The sequence below is a fragment of the Gigantopelta aegis genome, chromosome 1, assembly GCF_016097555.1.
Source record: "Gigantopelta aegis isolate Gae_Host chromosome 1, Gae_host_genome, whole genome shotgun sequence".
Classification (NCBI taxonomy): Eukaryota; Metazoa; Mollusca; class Gastropoda; order Neomphalida; family Peltospiridae; genus Gigantopelta; species Gigantopelta aegis.
The window spans coordinates 26977297-26993999 of record NC_054699.1 but is presented as its reverse complement, the minus strand read 5'-3'; the positions used below and the strand labels follow the sequence as shown (position 1 = coordinate 26993999).

The 16703-nt window shown below is 39.0% G+C and overlaps 1 protein-coding gene across 4 annotated transcripts in view; it reads right to left on the bottom strand.

The window, feature by feature from the left end:
- The window catches only part of LOC121373100 (myosin-VIIa-like), a 138680-nt gene extending 123548 nt beyond the window's left edge, over positions 1 to 15132 (bottom strand). For 3 of the 4 annotated variants that reach the window (XM_041499550.1, XM_041499572.1, XM_041499578.1), the window contains exons 1-2: positions 14967 to 15131; positions 1812 to 1898 (exon numbers count right to left, since the gene is read on the bottom strand). The gene's annotated coding sequence lies outside the window, so the exon portion shown is untranslated. Of the gene's footprint in view, positions 1 to 1811; positions 1899 to 14966 lie in introns of all 4 variants that reach the window. The other variant, XM_041499599.1, reaches the window with a different exon arrangement.
- Positions 15133 to 16703: the final 1571 nt, after the last annotated feature.

Genomic DNA, 16703 nt, shown 5'->3' with positions numbered 1-16703 from the left:
ATGTAGACATCAAACACTGCATGCCCTGTTTGTGAGATTGTGTCTTGAATTCTTAAACAGCTATCAAAGAAATAGGTTTACCTGTAGTTTTGTGACATTTTCGGATGAAGTGAATGAAAGCAACCCTACAGAGTAGTTACCTATAGTTACATGTATAAAAAAAAGTTACCAAATTTTATTGAATGCATTGTTATGTATCTATCAAATTAGTTACAGGTTAAGCAAAAGTGTGTTTGTTTCTTTTGTTTAACAACACCACTAGAGCACATTGATTAATTAATCATCGGCTATTGGATGTCAAACATTTGATAATTCTGACTCAGTCATGGATTGCAATTCATAACAAAATTCATAATTTCTCAATTAAAAAATGGATCTCACCATTCTTCTGTGTCAACAAATATACAAGTCATTAAACGGTAGAATTTGCAAACATTTACTGCACATTAATACACCTCAAAGAATTTAGTGAACCACACAGTTAATGATAGAATCACAAGAGAAACATCATTGTCACTCATCCACATGTACACAAACTAGTACATGCAGTGCACTGTTTGTTATAACAAGTCTTTGCTTCTCAAACTGCAGGATGAAAGCAAAGTCTTGAAAATAAGAAGCATAACATCCATATTTAATTTACTACAGTGGCGTACCTAGGGTATGGCAGGTATGGCACATGCCCTGGGCCCCACTTCAAGGGGGGGGGGGGGGGGGTGACACTGGGTAGTTTCTATTAAAGTCAGACGTTATCTAAAAGATGGGTGTCAGATATTTGGACAGGGGCACAATTTCAGTTCTTGCCATAGGCGCTATTTTCCGTAGACATGCCACTGATTTACTACTTCTGAAAATCAAGAATTCTCAATATATCTGAAATACTGTCAAAAATAAGATGGAAAGAAAAACTGCATATGAAATTGATTATCAGAAAGCATAAAGTGCAATTTGAGCAGCATTTGCTCTGCATGCCCTGTCAGTTATGAGCCTAAAGTTGTAAACAAGATTATTTAATCATATTAATCTAGAACTGGTCACATCGGGGGACAGGGGAGGTGCAATTTGTTTACACAGACAATAAAATACTCTTTAAATCAAATCGCGTTAGGCCCACCAGAAATAAAATTATAATTACATTTCATTTCATTTCAACTTTTATTTTCATGCTTATATACAAGTAAGGTTAAAGCATGCTGTCCTGGGCACACATCTCAGGTATCTGGGCTGTCTGCCCACAACAATGGGTTAGTTGTTAGTTGGTTAGTGCTTAGTGACAGAGAAGAAGGTGTAGTGGTCTTACACCTACCCATTGAGCCCGTAAGAACTCGCTCTGGGTTGGAGCTGATACTGGGATGCGAACCATGTACCTACCAGCCTGTAGTCCGATGGCTTAACCACTGTACCACCAAGACCGGTGAATTACAGTACCCCCTGCCTAGCCCCCATGTAATTAAAACAGCCTATTAAAAAAACAAATAATTAAAAATAATTAAAAAAGAACAACAATTTCTCAGTATTGACAGTTCCACATAATTACCTCCACTCATGGCACACACTTTATACTGTATATACTGAGATCCACTGAAAACGAAAACAATGAAGTAATTTTTAATCCACTTGGCATCGGTGCTACTAAAAGGCAAACCGTTCTAATTAAATCCCATCTTGGAGGAAATGGCGATATCACAGTTTCACCAAGAGGGCGAGAGATTGCACACCATCAATCAGGGGGACTCAATTAGAAACAACATGTCAGGATTAACAATGGGATACTCGGATCAATAATTAATGAGAAACGCCAGCTGACTCACCCCTTTCTTGTCCTCAGAGACTGGCTGTGGAAAGTGATCCCCGAGTTAAGTGTCCTCCACAATTACTTTTTCAAACAGCAGCACAAACTGAAACACAGCATAATTAATGAAATATTAGACTGTTTTAAGTTTGAGAGAGTATGTGTGTGCACGCATGCATGAATGCATGTCGTTATGCTGTGTAAAGTGATCCCCAGTCAGTTGTTCACCACAATTACGTTTTTCAAACTGCAGCACAAACTGAAACACTGCATATTTAATCAAATATTAGGCTTTTTAAAGTGCCATGCTCAGATAGTGTGCAAGAGTATATGTATGTGCGTGTGTGTGCACACATGTGTGCTTGCATGCATGCTGGTATGCTGTGAAAACTGATCCCCGTCAGATGTTCAAACTGCAGCATAAACTGAAACACAACATAATTAATCAAATATTCGACCTTTTTATTACTTTTAAAGTGTCATGCTTATAGAGAGTGAATGTGTGTGCATGTGCGCATGCAGGCATGCATGCATACCGGTATACTGTGGAAAGTGATTCCCAGTTAGATGTTCACTGCAATTACATGCACTTTTCAAAATGTAGTATAAAACCAGCAAGCTCAGTATTACTCTCCAACATCAAGATTTTAAATTGCCATGATCAGTTTTGTATTAATTATTTCATGAAAGATTATCCTCAAATGCACGGAAACTAATTTCTATATTTCGACACATGCATTTTTTGTAATTCGTTGGTCAGCACTATTTTTGGAAGAAAAAACAGACTGACATAATCAAAATTCATGCTTACATTTTTTTAAAATAAAGTAACATGGAAGTTAAACAAAATTTGAATTTATTTAACATAAATAACAACACTGACAATATACTACTCCAAGTGTAAAAAGATTCAAAGTAGTAAAATCTTTGCTGATTATATATGCACATGTATATAAATTACAATTTAATTCCCAGAATGTTTTATCTCTCCGTTCATTGCAAGTATTTTTCTCAGCCATTCAAAATTTCAAATGCATTAAGCAGTCCCACTAATAGCCTCCATACATTATGGTACAAAGACTTTCCGTATCACACTGAACACAACTGATGTCATGATGTCTTTTCTTATTCACCGAGTATATTCACCACACCCAAGAAATAATCTGTTTAGTATCAAACCACTGAAGATTACATAGCTATAAATGATGTAGACCTATTGAATAATGTTGTATAGGCTATTGAATGTTACATACAAGGTTTAATACATACTGAGTGAATACTACATGTCTTTTGAATGTTTACCAACAACCTATTGAATTCACTGGATGTACATTTGTAGCTCTGGTATACAACTAACCGATATGCCCTATTATTTGCAAGTACATGTGTGGATACAAATATAAATATTGTGTGGTTTATTTTCTGTGTTCACACATGCTATAATGCTGAGATTTGTCACGAAAAGTGTGTTTCGTGTGCGTGTTGGTGTGCGTGCATGTCTATGTCTATCAATTCTGCTTATAAAATGTTTCCACTTTTAATATTTAATAACTTTGTATGTACACATAATACAATGAATCAATATTGACCTATATAGTGAATATGAAAAGATATGTGAATATAATTTATTTTCAGCTGCAACATTAAATTTAGTTTAACACATATTGAGATTTGCAGAATCACAGAAATGAGCACTGTAAACAAGTAAACCTATATAAATACAGAGGGTAAAATTACATACCCTAAAATCTGTGACATATTTTTATAACTTTTAAATAGATGACAGTAAGAGAACTGCTGTTTAAAATGTGTCAAAGCGTATGAAAGGTAGCGTCACGTTTCCAAGCATTTCAAACACATAACTACCTATAGTGCGTCCCATCATTCTATTAAAAAGTTTTTTTGTAAATAATTTCAGTTTGGTGTGACGTAAGAAGAAAAATAAAACTGTTTTGGAAATAACAAAGAAATACAATTTGTGTGTGCAATTTATAAATGAATCAGCTCCGAAATAAATAACTTGTAGTAGATTACATACATGTAGTATGGAAAAAATGTGATCCCTGTGGGACGGACTATAGTAGGAACCTTTTTGTTTTTATTATTTACCCCCAAATTATTTACTGGCAGAAAGTCTGTAACTTTAACTCTGCTTTGCAGTGGAATGGTGAATATAAAAGATCCCTTGCTACTAATGGAAGCATGTAGTGGGTTTCCTCTCTAAGACTATATGTCAAAATTACCAAATGTTTGACATCCAATACCCGATGATTAATAAATCAATGTGCTCTAGAGGTGTCGTTAAACAAAACAAAAACTGTTTATGCATTTCTTCTGGTATTCAGTACACAGAGTGACGCACAGAAGCAGACATTTTTTTGTTATTTAATGACGCACTCAACACATTTTATTTACGGTTATATGGCGTCAAAAATATGGTCAAGGACCACACAGATAATGAGAGGAAACCCACTGTCGCCACTTCATGGGATACTCTTTTCGATTAGCAGCAAGGGATCTTTTATATGCACCATCCCACAGACAGGGTAGTACAAACCACGGCCATTGATATACCAGTCGTGGTCCACTGGCTGGAACGAGAAATAGCCCAATGGGCCCACTGACGGGGATCGATCCCACACCGACCGTGCAGCGAGAGAGCGCTCTACCATTAGGCTACGTCCCACCCTAGAGTGACGCATAGAAGCAGATGTAGGTTTATGTTCAAGTTATGTCCATAAAAATATGCTTTTACAGTGTGCAATTAGTTTTGTTTTCAGTTCTATTTTAGAACCTTCTTTTTTATAAATTCTAAGTTGCAAAGCGTTTACCGATTAAAGTGACAAAACATACATGTGTGTGGATAAAAAAAAAATAATGTCTGCTGAAGATTGCACGGAGATCCATATACACGGTCCTTCAAGTCCTAAATGGGGGGTTGGGGGCAGGGGTGGGGGGTAGGAGTATAGATTAAATACTGGGTTTTTTTTCCATGTTGTGTGTATTACCTTACATGTTTTCTTTTTTTCCCTACCAGTGATCAATGGTAACTTTTATAACAAATTTGTGGAATTCAATGTGCTTACACAATCTAGTTTAGTTTGGATTTATTATCTCTAAACATATTGATTCCCCCCCCCCCCCCCTCACAATTTTTAACAGCCTTCTAAAATAATTTTAAAACAATATTTCTTTTTAATTCATGATGTAAAATGCATGATGAATTTATTTATGCATTCATTTTTATTGTATTTTACTTCATTTGTGTACTATACCAGCAATAATAAACAAAAAAAATTATATGAATTTTGGCACATTCCTGGAAATGCACTAGGACTCTGTAAGAAACAAATCTAGGCCTTAAAACTCTAGAAAATTGTGCATTACCAGGAATGGGCCACAAACAAATAGGTAGCCATTGGTTGGCTTCTTTTTTCTTTTTCTTTTTCCATTTCAACTTTTTTCGCTTACATTTCTTTTCTCTATTTTTTTTTTTTTGGGGGGGGGGGGGGGGGGGGGGGTGAGGGGCCAGGTTTTTTTTATCCTACTGGCCCCTTTCCTTTTTACTCCACTGAATTTCATCTCATTTCTTCCTGATCTGGCAACTCCTCCCATATTTCAACTTCGGTCACTGTCCACCTCCACATCCCAGTCCTTGTCTCTCCAACTGCGACAGATGCTCATCGCTTGTGGCTATCAGTGCCACACACCTGTCATTCCCCATCAGCTTTTAGCTGTGGGCTTTGTCTGACCACTTCACCTACATATTAACAGTTCTCTCCAAGTCTAATGCACCTTCATGAAGTCCTATAGATCTGGATCCCAGCTCGACTTGTACAGCGCTCGCTTGCTGCGCGGTCGGTCTGGGATTGATCCCCGTCAATGGGCCCATTGGGCTATTTCTCGTTCCAGCCAGTGCACCACGACTGGTATATCAAAGGCCGTGGTATGTGCTATCCTGTCTGTGGGATGGTGCATATAAAAGATCTACATCTCGCGCCCCTTCCCTTATGAAGTCCTATAGATCGGGATCCCAGCTGGACTCATGATACATGCCTGGGTACTAATTAATTAAAGGTAATGTACACAATGCTTGAGGAGGTCTCTCATTATTCATAAGTAATCACATGTAACAGGCAGACTGTAGAAAATCAATACATGCGACCCATCCGACAGGTCAGACCGGCAGGACATAGCCCAGTGGTAAAGCGCAGGTCGGTCTAGGATCGATCCCCGTCAGTGGGCCTAATGGGCTATTTCTCATTCCAGCTAGTGCACCACGACTGGTATATCAAAAGGCTGTGGTATGTGCTATGCTGTCTGTGGGATGGTGCAAAATATATAAAAGATCCCTTGCTACCAATGGAAAAATGTAAGTTTTCTATCTATGACTGTCAAAATTATCATATGTTTGACATCCAATAGCCGATGATTAATAAATCAATGTGCTCTAGTGGTGTCGTTAAACAAAACAAACTTTAACTGACAGGTCAGCAGAACTGGCCATGATGTGGCAGGGGTTAAGCAATCAAGTTTGAGGTTGACAGGTACTGGGTTCAAATCCCAGCAGTGGCCCTTGCCAACAGTGAATACGGGATCAGTGCTGGGATGAGTTAGTACAGGCACATGAACTTTTATCTCACACCGGCCTCGGTGGCGTCGTGGCAGGCCATCGGTCTACAGGCTGGTAGGTACTGGGTTCGGATCCCAGTCGAGGCATGGGATTTTTAATCGAGATACCGACTCCAAACCCTGAGTGAGTGCTCCGCAAGGCTCAATGGGTAGGTGTAAACCACTTGCACCGACCAGTGATCCATAACTGGTTCAACAAAGGCCATGGTTTGTGCTATCCTGCCTGTGGGAAGCGCAAATAAAAGATCCCTTGCTGCCTGTCGTAAAAAGAGTAGCCTATGTGGCGACAGCGGGTGTCCTCTAAAAACAGTGTCAGAATGACCATATGTTTGACGTCCAATAGCCGATGATAAAATAAAAAATCAATGTGCTCTAGTGGCGTCGTTAAATAAAACAAACTTTACTTTACTTCTATCTCACAAACCATGTAGTAATCTCCATTCTTAAAGGGACAGACCCTAGTTTCAACACGTGAAAATTAACACTCAGTTTAGTTAATCTACAAACTTGTAACACATTTGGATACATTACAATTGAGTGAAACGTGAGTCTGTGACTATGAAATGGTGAAATACCCTCTAAAAATAGACGCACATGCAGTTTTTTAAAATATGAGAAATGCATTTTGTGATATTCAAAACAGCAGGAAGTCCAAAAACAATTCAACTGTACAGAAAGTGATAATTTAAAGCAAGTAAAGTATTATTTCAATTATCAACACGGCTATAATAGTAAAAAATATGCCTTAGTGTTTCAAAACTAGGGCATGTCCCTTTAAAAGCAAAGAGAGGCGATGTGTCACATTACGTGTGCCCTGCACAGCAAAGACATTTTTAGAAAACAACTTATCATTTGCTACAGTACTATACTAGTGTGCCCCAATTTTCTTCTTCAAATGTTGATACTTGACACATTGGAAATTGAGATGTAATTGTATGTCTCTGTTTAGATTAATAATCAGACAAAGTCCGTACTCAAGAAAACAGTCTCTCCCTATAAGAAGAAAGTTAATCAGCTTAGGTTCACGTAGGCCGATACAGTGAGAAAGGAAAAACTATGGGGGAAATGGAAAGCACTCTGATGCATTAAGCAGGTCGTGTGTAATACTGTCAAAATAAAACACTCAAAGAAAGGAATATTGGTTCACTGACACCCCAGCACATTAAAAACAATTGCCAGAATTTTTTTTTAATTCAATCTGTTAAATGCCAAAGTTATTTTGTTTTTGTTTAACAACACCACTAGGGCACACTGACTTATCGGTTACTGGATGTCAAACATATATATGGTAATTTTGACACAGTCTAATAGAGGAAACCTGCCAAATGTTTCCATTAGTACAAGGGATCTTTATTTATGCACGATCCCAGATGGGATAGCACTATACCACAGCCTTTGATATACCAGTCGTGGTGTACTGGCTGGAACAAGAAATTGCCCAATCGGCCCACTAATGGGGATCGATCCCAGACTGACCTTTCATCAAGTGCTTAACCACTGGGCTATGTCCCACCCCAGCACATTTTAAAACTACAGCTATTCTGTTGCATGTAACATAAGGCCATGTGGAATATTGTCAGGTAAAACGCTGTTTACCGACACCTCAGCACATTTTAAACTACAGCTATTAAATATTTAGCATATGGAACTGTATAGCTAACATTTATTATGCACATACCATGATCTTTTGATACACATGTTGATAAAATAAAGGATTTTTTTTTAAAGACACCCCACCCCACAATGGTGCATAAAAAGATCCCTTGCTGCTAATGAAAAAGCATAGCCCATGAGAGTAGTGACAGCAGTTTTCATCACTATTTACCAAATGTCCGACGCCATACAACCATAATTAAAATGTGTTGAGTGTGTTGTTAAATAAAACATTTCTTTCTTTCTTTCTTTCTTCACTTAAAGTAACATAGCTTAGGGTTTAACTACAGGAAACATATTTTTCTGAAATAAATTATCTACAGCAAGAAATATATCACTGTGATGCTACTCAAAGAGACTGTTACACAGCTATCTCAGCATATTTTTTTTTTCTCTGGCAGTCTGCACTTCTGCAAATTCATCCACTTCTCTCCATCTGACATAGCATCACGTTACCTGCCTGAGTAGCGGCAGTCAATATAAAATAGGATCAGGTATTTACTCGCAGTGTCGGCAAACACAAGCTCTTTTGTGTGTCGCGGAGACAAAACCACACTGTCGGGTAACGGAGATACCTTTCTTGTGATGTGGTCCAACCCAGTCATCACACAGTGTACACAAATGCCAGATCTGAGAAATTATACTGATAGATACTGACTCAGTCTTAGTAGTTCATGTGATGTGGTCACCCTGCGATACATTACTGACTTCAGTCTTTGTAGTTCATGTGATGTGGTAATCCAGAAATACATATCAACTCTGTAGTTTATGTGAAGTGATCGCCCTGAGATACCTACTGGCTCAGTCTTTATAGTTCACGTGTTATGATCACCCTGCAATAATGACTTAATCTGTTTAGTTCATGTGGTGTTGTCACTCGCAGACACATATCGACTCAGTTGGTATAGCTCTTGTGCTGTGGTCTGGGCAAGGACTTGAAACAGGAAGTAAAATATGGCCTGGTGTTATCTTTCCTTTTTTTTTTTTTTTAAAGCAGGCCAAAAGAAATGTGTCCCTGCTAAGAAAAAGATATGGCGTACTTGAAAATAACACAGCACATAGGATAGTGTGGGGAACATTTTGATAGTTCTCCGAGATGCATTTTACAGGGATGGGGTGGGCATTTTAAAATAAAAGCTGAACTGATTTTAAAAAGATGAAACCTCTGTACCATATCAAACGGTCATTTCTTTAGCATTTCAGATCAAATCCAGTGAAAATTATTTTACACTAAAAAGCTGAAATCAGATAAAAAGCTGAAAAATCACATCCTTGATTTTAGAAGAGTTAAAAAAGAAGAGTTAAACGTTTGTTTTGTTTAATTCCATATGGAATTAAAATATAATAAAATCAAAAGCTAAATAGTAGATGACATATCTGTACCAGTATACATCTGGGAAAATACCTGTGGGTTTTCTATTTCATATGCGAAGTCTAAAAAAAAATATATGGGCAGCTCTTCACTTTTTGCAGGCTGTTATCAGTGTTATTTCGAGCCCTGACATGATGTGTCTAACATTATCAAGTTGATGATGATAAATAGAGGCAACTGACATTAAGTTTAACATGTCTACTGGTGGTGTAATCTGTTGAAATGTCTTCCTGTAGTTGACATTTCACAAAATTAGCAATTTTCACAGCAATAAAATTTTTACAAAACATTCAGGTTTAAGAGGAAACGGTGCTTTTAAACGAAGTGACAAGAGGTCACAGATTATTTTGTTTATTACACGTATTATGTAAATCTATACTAGAGAGAGAGAGAGAGAGAGAGAGAGAGAGAGAGAGAGAGAGAGAGAGAGAGAGAGAGAGAGAGAGAGAGAGAGAGAGAGATAGAGAGACAGAGAGTGAGAGTGAGAGAGAGACAGAGATGGGGAGAGAGAGATGGGGAGAGGGGAGAGGAGAGAGAGAGAGAGAGAGAGAGAGAGAGAGAGAGAGACGGACGGAGGGAGGGAGGGAGAGAGCGAGGGAGGGGGAGGGAGAGAGAGAGAGAGAGAGAGAGAGAGAGAGAGAGAGAGAGAGAGAGAGAGAGAGAGAGAGAGAGTGAGAGAGAGAGAGAGTGAGGGACAATTTGTATTTGTTTTTTAACGAAACCACTAGATGCACATTAATTTATTAATCATTGGTTATTGGATGTCAAACATTTTGGTCATTTTGACATATGGTCTTAGAGAGGACGCCTGCTACAGTTTTCCATTGGTAGCAAGGGATATTTTATATGCACCATCTCACACGGGATAACACATACCACAGCCTTTGATATACCATGCAGTCATGTTGCACTGGCTGGAACAAGACAGATATAGACAGAGACAGATACAAAGAGAGGGAAATGGAAGGATGGAAATGTTTTTGTTTAACGATGCACTCAACACATTTTATTTACAGTTATATGGTGTATACAAAGAAAGGGATGCAGGAAGAGAGTTCAATGTGTTGTTTAACAACACAACTAGAGCCAGGTTTCTGCATACAGAACACAAACTAACAGCAAGACCCCAGGCATCATTAATAAAAAAAATTGTTTTGTTTAATGACACCACTAGAGCATATTGGCATCATTAATACATGCTGGTCACAATTACAAACACTGCATGACGAAACCCAACACCCCTCTAAAACACATACTACATGTACAATGCAGTAGCCTGTTTTATACAGGAGTTGAATTTCTTCTTGTAGTGTTTAACTAAGCATGAACACACATTATCATTATCACATGAAGTGAATGCACATCTAAATGTGTTCAACATATACAGGATTTCCAATTGCAAGCCACAATAAAAAGATCCGGTTTCATTATTATCTGTTATCTGACCCAGAAATTGTGTCTAGTCATTTCGAGGTGGGCAGATATATTTTGACTATTAAAACAAATATAAATAGTGGCTTAGCTTAGTAACTGGTTTAACGTGTCCATATACCACTAGGGTTTCGAACACGCCTATCCCGAGTCCGGCCTCCGATAGGATCGGGGGGTCTGACTCAGGACAGGGATTAAATAGTGGCAAGTTGACATGACCCAATTCTATAATTTGTTAATGCAACAAGCTAGTCTAAAATTTAAAAAAAAATATTCTGTTTCATCTTTTTGTTGGTTAGTTTTAAGTTTTACAAACAGAGCCAAAAAAATTCAAAAATGGGACAGGCAGTTATAAGAGGGTTTCAACTAAAAAGGCCTTTTTAAAGACTACGGGGATGGAAATAGGAAGTCAAATATGGCGTGCTGTTATTTTAAAAAAGTATGGCCTGCTAAAAAAAATATGGCTTGCTGAAGATAAGACAGCACAGGGTGAGTGAAGGGTTGGGACAGTGTGTGTGGAAAATTAGGACATCCAGGGCTTTAGATTGCTTCGAAGTTTGTTTGTTTTGTTTAACGACACCACTAGAGCACATTAATTAATCATTGGCTATTGGATGTCAAACATTTGGTAATTCTGACTCATCATCAGACGAAACCCAGTACATTTTTCTTAATGCAGCAAAAGATCTTTTATATGCACTTTCCCACAGACAGGATAGCACATACCATGGCCTTTGTTATACCAGTCATGGTGCACTGGCTGAAATGAGAAGACTGCTTCAAAATCAAGGCAATAAATATTGTGCCCAAAATACATATTTACCCAAACTAATCACGTCCAAATTAAGTACAAACATGGCTACCTCAAAATACTTTCACCTCAAAACTACTGAAATGTTAAGTTTAATTACATTAAAATAACTTGAAATGCATTCTTGAAAAGTTAAATTTAAAGTTTGTTTTGTTTAACGACACCACTAGAGCACATTGATTTATTAACTATTGGCTATTGGATGTCAAACCTTTTGTACTTTTGACATATAGTCTTAGAGGGTAAGCCTGCTACAAGTGAAGTTTATTTTTTTGTATAAACTGTTGATTATTTATATTTCGTTAGCGGTAATATTCTTTTTGGCCATTGAATTAGTTCAAATTATTTTTATTAGTCCACTGTGTTAAAAGTCCTACCACTGACAAATATACTTTTTTATTTCACTAAATCATATTGCGCAATCGCCATCTCTGGGTCAGAATAGAGAAGAAATTAACACCATTACAGTGACTCATGGTATCAAAGAGCACACATAAAACATGGAATTTCAGACACCGATGAATTAAGCATCTTGTTTATTGCAGAGTAACTGGCAGGGTTTCTGCCAGAGGGTAAAACAGGTATGACGCCATACCCAAAATATTTTGCATATTTTATTTTTTTAAGTAAAGCTTTTCACAAAATTAATTACTCAAGCTTTATAACCCCTGCAATTGCCCACCACAATCGGCATAGCTGAGGAGATTGCCATGGGGATTTTACTTCTCCGTGGCATTTTTCACAAGGTTTTTTTTTTCAATGGCCCATGTTTTATTTGCCGTGGACATTTTCTTAATTGCAGGGTTGCCTTATCATTAAGGTATGATTCTGGATGAGCCCCCCCCCCCATAACCCCTGTTGACTGTGGTTGCATTCAATTTCATAGCACAATACCCAAAAATATTTTTCTGGCAGAAACACTGACTGGATGTGCAAAAAACAATCTGGTAGTCTAACGGACTACCTGGTTTAGACATCTGGTAGCCGGAACAAAAAGTTGGTCATCAAAACACCCCGGGCTACCACTAAGGTCGAGCCCTGTAGCCACAAACCGGCCTCAGTGGCGTCGTGGTTAGGCCACCGGTCTACAGGCTGGTAGATACTGGGTTCGGATCCCAGTCGAGGCATGGGATTTTTAATCCAAATACCGACTCCAAACCCTGAGTGAGTGCTCCGCAAGGCTCAATGGGTAGGTGTACACCACTTGCACTGACCAGTGTTCCATAACGGCCATGGTTTGTGCTATCCTGCCTGTGGGAAGCGCAAATAAAAGATCCCTTGCTGCTAATCGGACGAGTAGCTCATGTAGTGGCGACAGCGGGTTTCCTCTCAAAATCTGTGTGGTCCTTAACCATATGTCTGACGCCATATAACCGTAAATAAAATGTGCTGAGTGCGTCGTTAAATAAAACATTTCTTTCTTCTTCTTTTTTTGTAACCACAAGCTCAGACTCAGCTAAATGAAAGACGAGATGATCGTACATACATTTGAGTCTTGAAAAATGCCCTGCACTTTTTGGGGGAATTTTAGCAGTTGAATTTTTATTTCACTTGCTAGACTTAAAAAATGGAATGCTTTTCGTTTTTCAAGCCAGACCGAAACAGTCATTTGTTTTGTTTGGAGACTATAACATTGTAAACGGTCGACCCCTGGCGACCAAACCAAAGCTGATACAAACAGACCAGCAACAGTCATGCTAGGGGAAAATTCAGGCGAAACAGTCACTGTATACCACTAAACTTCATGTAATATAGTGCGCACAGTGCAAAATGATGGTCGTGTATATTACATGTACAAAAATATTTTGAATGTCTATTGTACTTGTCTTTTGTGCACATTTTTGGGGGGAAGGTTTTCTTAATTCAACAAAAGTGTTTTGATGGATTTAACCATATGCAGATGCCTTAAAAACATTAAGGGGCCGTCCATAAGTTTCAACATTTTCACAAGTGTACAAACTATACGCAGGGTGGGTGGGGGTGAGGGGGGGGGGGGGGGTTAAGGGGCCAGCATACACTTTTTTTAAAATGAAAAATGTCGATCAACATTTTTCATTTGGGGAATGTACACTTTTAGGGGGGGGGGGAGGGGGGTGGTCAAAAGTGTATGGTTTGTACGCTCTTGAAAATGTTGAAAATTATGGACGAAAGTCAAACGAAATAGACCGATTTATGGGGTAGCCCGATTCAGTTTTTCATGACATATACATAGTCCGAAGGGACGTAGAATGTGTGGTTCTTCTACGTCATGGGGCGGGACGTAGCCCAGTGGTACAGCGTTCACTTGATGCGTGGTCACTCTAGGATCGATCCCCGTCGGTGGACCCGCTGGGCTATTTTTCGTTCCAGCCAGTGCTCCACAAATGGTGTAACAAAGGCTGTGGTATATGTGCTGCTAATCAAAAAGAGTAGCCCATGAAGTGGCGACAGCGGGTTTCCTCTCTCAATACCTATGTGGTCTGATGCCATATAACCATAAATAAAATGTGTTGAGTGTGTTGTTAAATAAAACATTCCCTTCCTTCTACGTCAGAATCTTGTTACATACCTTATATGTAGCTGGTATTCAAAGCTTGTGTCACAATGTTTCAAATATTTTTCAGCCGAAATAGTACAACAAATGGACACACAAACCAAAAGTGTATAACCTACCATACTCACTAAATCCCGACTGAAGTACCTGTCGTCATTATTAACAAAATAAATCTTCCAATGACAACCGTCAAAAGTTCCCCACCATTTTAAATATGCTACATAGAGGGAAGCAACTCACTGTGCACGTTAAGAAAAGTATTCACATAACTTGTCCCATGCACTAATACAGACTCTGATAAATATTCTAAACAAAAAAGTGTATTAAATATATTAATTATTTTATAGTGATCATTAAAAAGGGTCTATTGTCGGGAATGTGGTACAATAGAAGCAAACTTTGGACAGCCCCTTTAATATCGGTCACCCACAGGGCATAATAACTCGCAACCACTACAAAAACATCAAATTTCAAAATATGACTGGAATTTAATATCCCACAATCATGTGACAATGCACGTAAATCAATAAACTTTCTAATCTTTGCTAAAATTAACCCAACCTCGCCCGAATATGATCGTTTCTGGGACTGTACTAATCTTACACGTACACAAGCACACCTAAAGGCAGACCTTTTGACACTCGGGTAAGGAAACTCGCCGGGTGGATAAAGATCAAAGAGAAACACTTCTGCGGCGAAGATCAATCAAATAAACAAATAAACCACACGCAAAGTAAGATACCTGATTAACTTGATGGCGGGTTTCTCATTCCAAGACTCCACCTAGGAATGAAAGTTTCTCTAAGTTTGAAATGTCCCGTCACATGGGATATAAGGTCACACCCATAAAACCTGTCGTTGACAAGTCAATGAAGTTCTCTCGTCACTCAGTTCGTGACGTCACCACTTTTGTGTTCAGAGCACCTGAGCAAATTAAGAACGCATATGATTCATTTAAGGAATAATAGTTCATGTAGATGTAAAAATGTTGTTTCGTGTATTGGAAATTGTGCATTCGATGACCTGTTTTTAAATAATACTTGATAGAATTTTAATGTAATAGAAAACAGTGACGTTTTACACGAAAAGCAGGTGCGCGGACTACTACCTAAACAACCAGCTGTATGTTGATTGTTTATGACTTTCTTCGTTATGGGTTGGATGGAACTCTTTATTCACTAGTTGTTGGGGTTGTTTTTCTATTCCCCCCCCCCCCCCCCCCCCCCCTCTTTTTAAAAAAGAAGAAAAAAAAAAGAAGAAGATTTGTTTCATTAACGACAATTCTAGAAAAACATTGATTAATCTTCAGCTATTGGATGTCCAACATTTGGTAATTCAGATCGACATAGTCTTTGAAAAAAACAACCCTACTACAAGAATTTGCCATTACCAGTAAGGAATCTTTCATGTTTACTTTCCCACAGACAGGACGATGGATGGATGGATGGAATTGTTTAACGTGCACATTCACAGCAAACTGTTGTAGCGCACGCCTGTCCTGGGCACATGTGCCGGCCTCGGTCGGCTCCTCCGTCCAGGACAGGAAAGGTGGGTGGATAGGAGGGGGAACCGCCTGCACTGGCAGGCACAACGGAGCGCCAGCAGTCCGACCGTAGCCGGTAACAGACAGGGCAAACCAGGTCAGGTCTGGTCAGGTCATAGGACTTCATGTGCACATTCAGAGCAAGCTGTTGTAGCGCACACCTGTCCTGGGCACAAGAGCCGGCTCCTCCGTCCAGGACAGGAAAGGTGGGGGAGGGGGAGAGGAGGGACCGCCTGCACTGGCAGGTACAAGGGAGCACCAGCAGCCCGACCGTGGTCGGTAGCAGGCGGAGGCCGGGGGTGATGGTGCTACTGAATTTGGAATGGAGAAAAGTATTATGCCAAAGAGAAAAGGTGCGCAATTTGGGTTGAGGAAATTAGGCGCAATTTTGAACGGTCGGCCAAAAAGAAAGTTCCAGAGTTAATATAGGTTTTGACATTAGTGAATCGAGAGTAGCTCGTTAATTAGACCTCTGTGATGCTGTGGTGTCTCCCTAGGTTGCCCATATGGCCCTTAAAAAGGGCCTGACCGCTTCTGGTCGTGGCATGACAACCCAGGGGAGACTCGTGCACTTGTATACACACCGGTAGGCAAGGCAGGGCAAACCGCCAAACAGCTAGCTATATAGGGTTTGCAAACGAATCACTACGCATGTTTACATGGATTACAACTAGCCTAATAATAAGCTCTGTGAAGTTGGTTACTTATTCCTCGTTCCTCGTTCCTTATTCAATATCGAATAAGTAACTAGAAAGTCAGTTTCACATTCGCTTTGCGCGTACTACATGTTTAAATTTATCGACTGGTAAAGTCTGTGTGAGGCCATGCTATATTGTCTCAATAAGTAAAAATTCGGAATTATTGTAATAAATCACAAATATTTTACTCCTTTTTCAAAGTGACATAATTACATAGCATGTAATTTGTCACACCCCA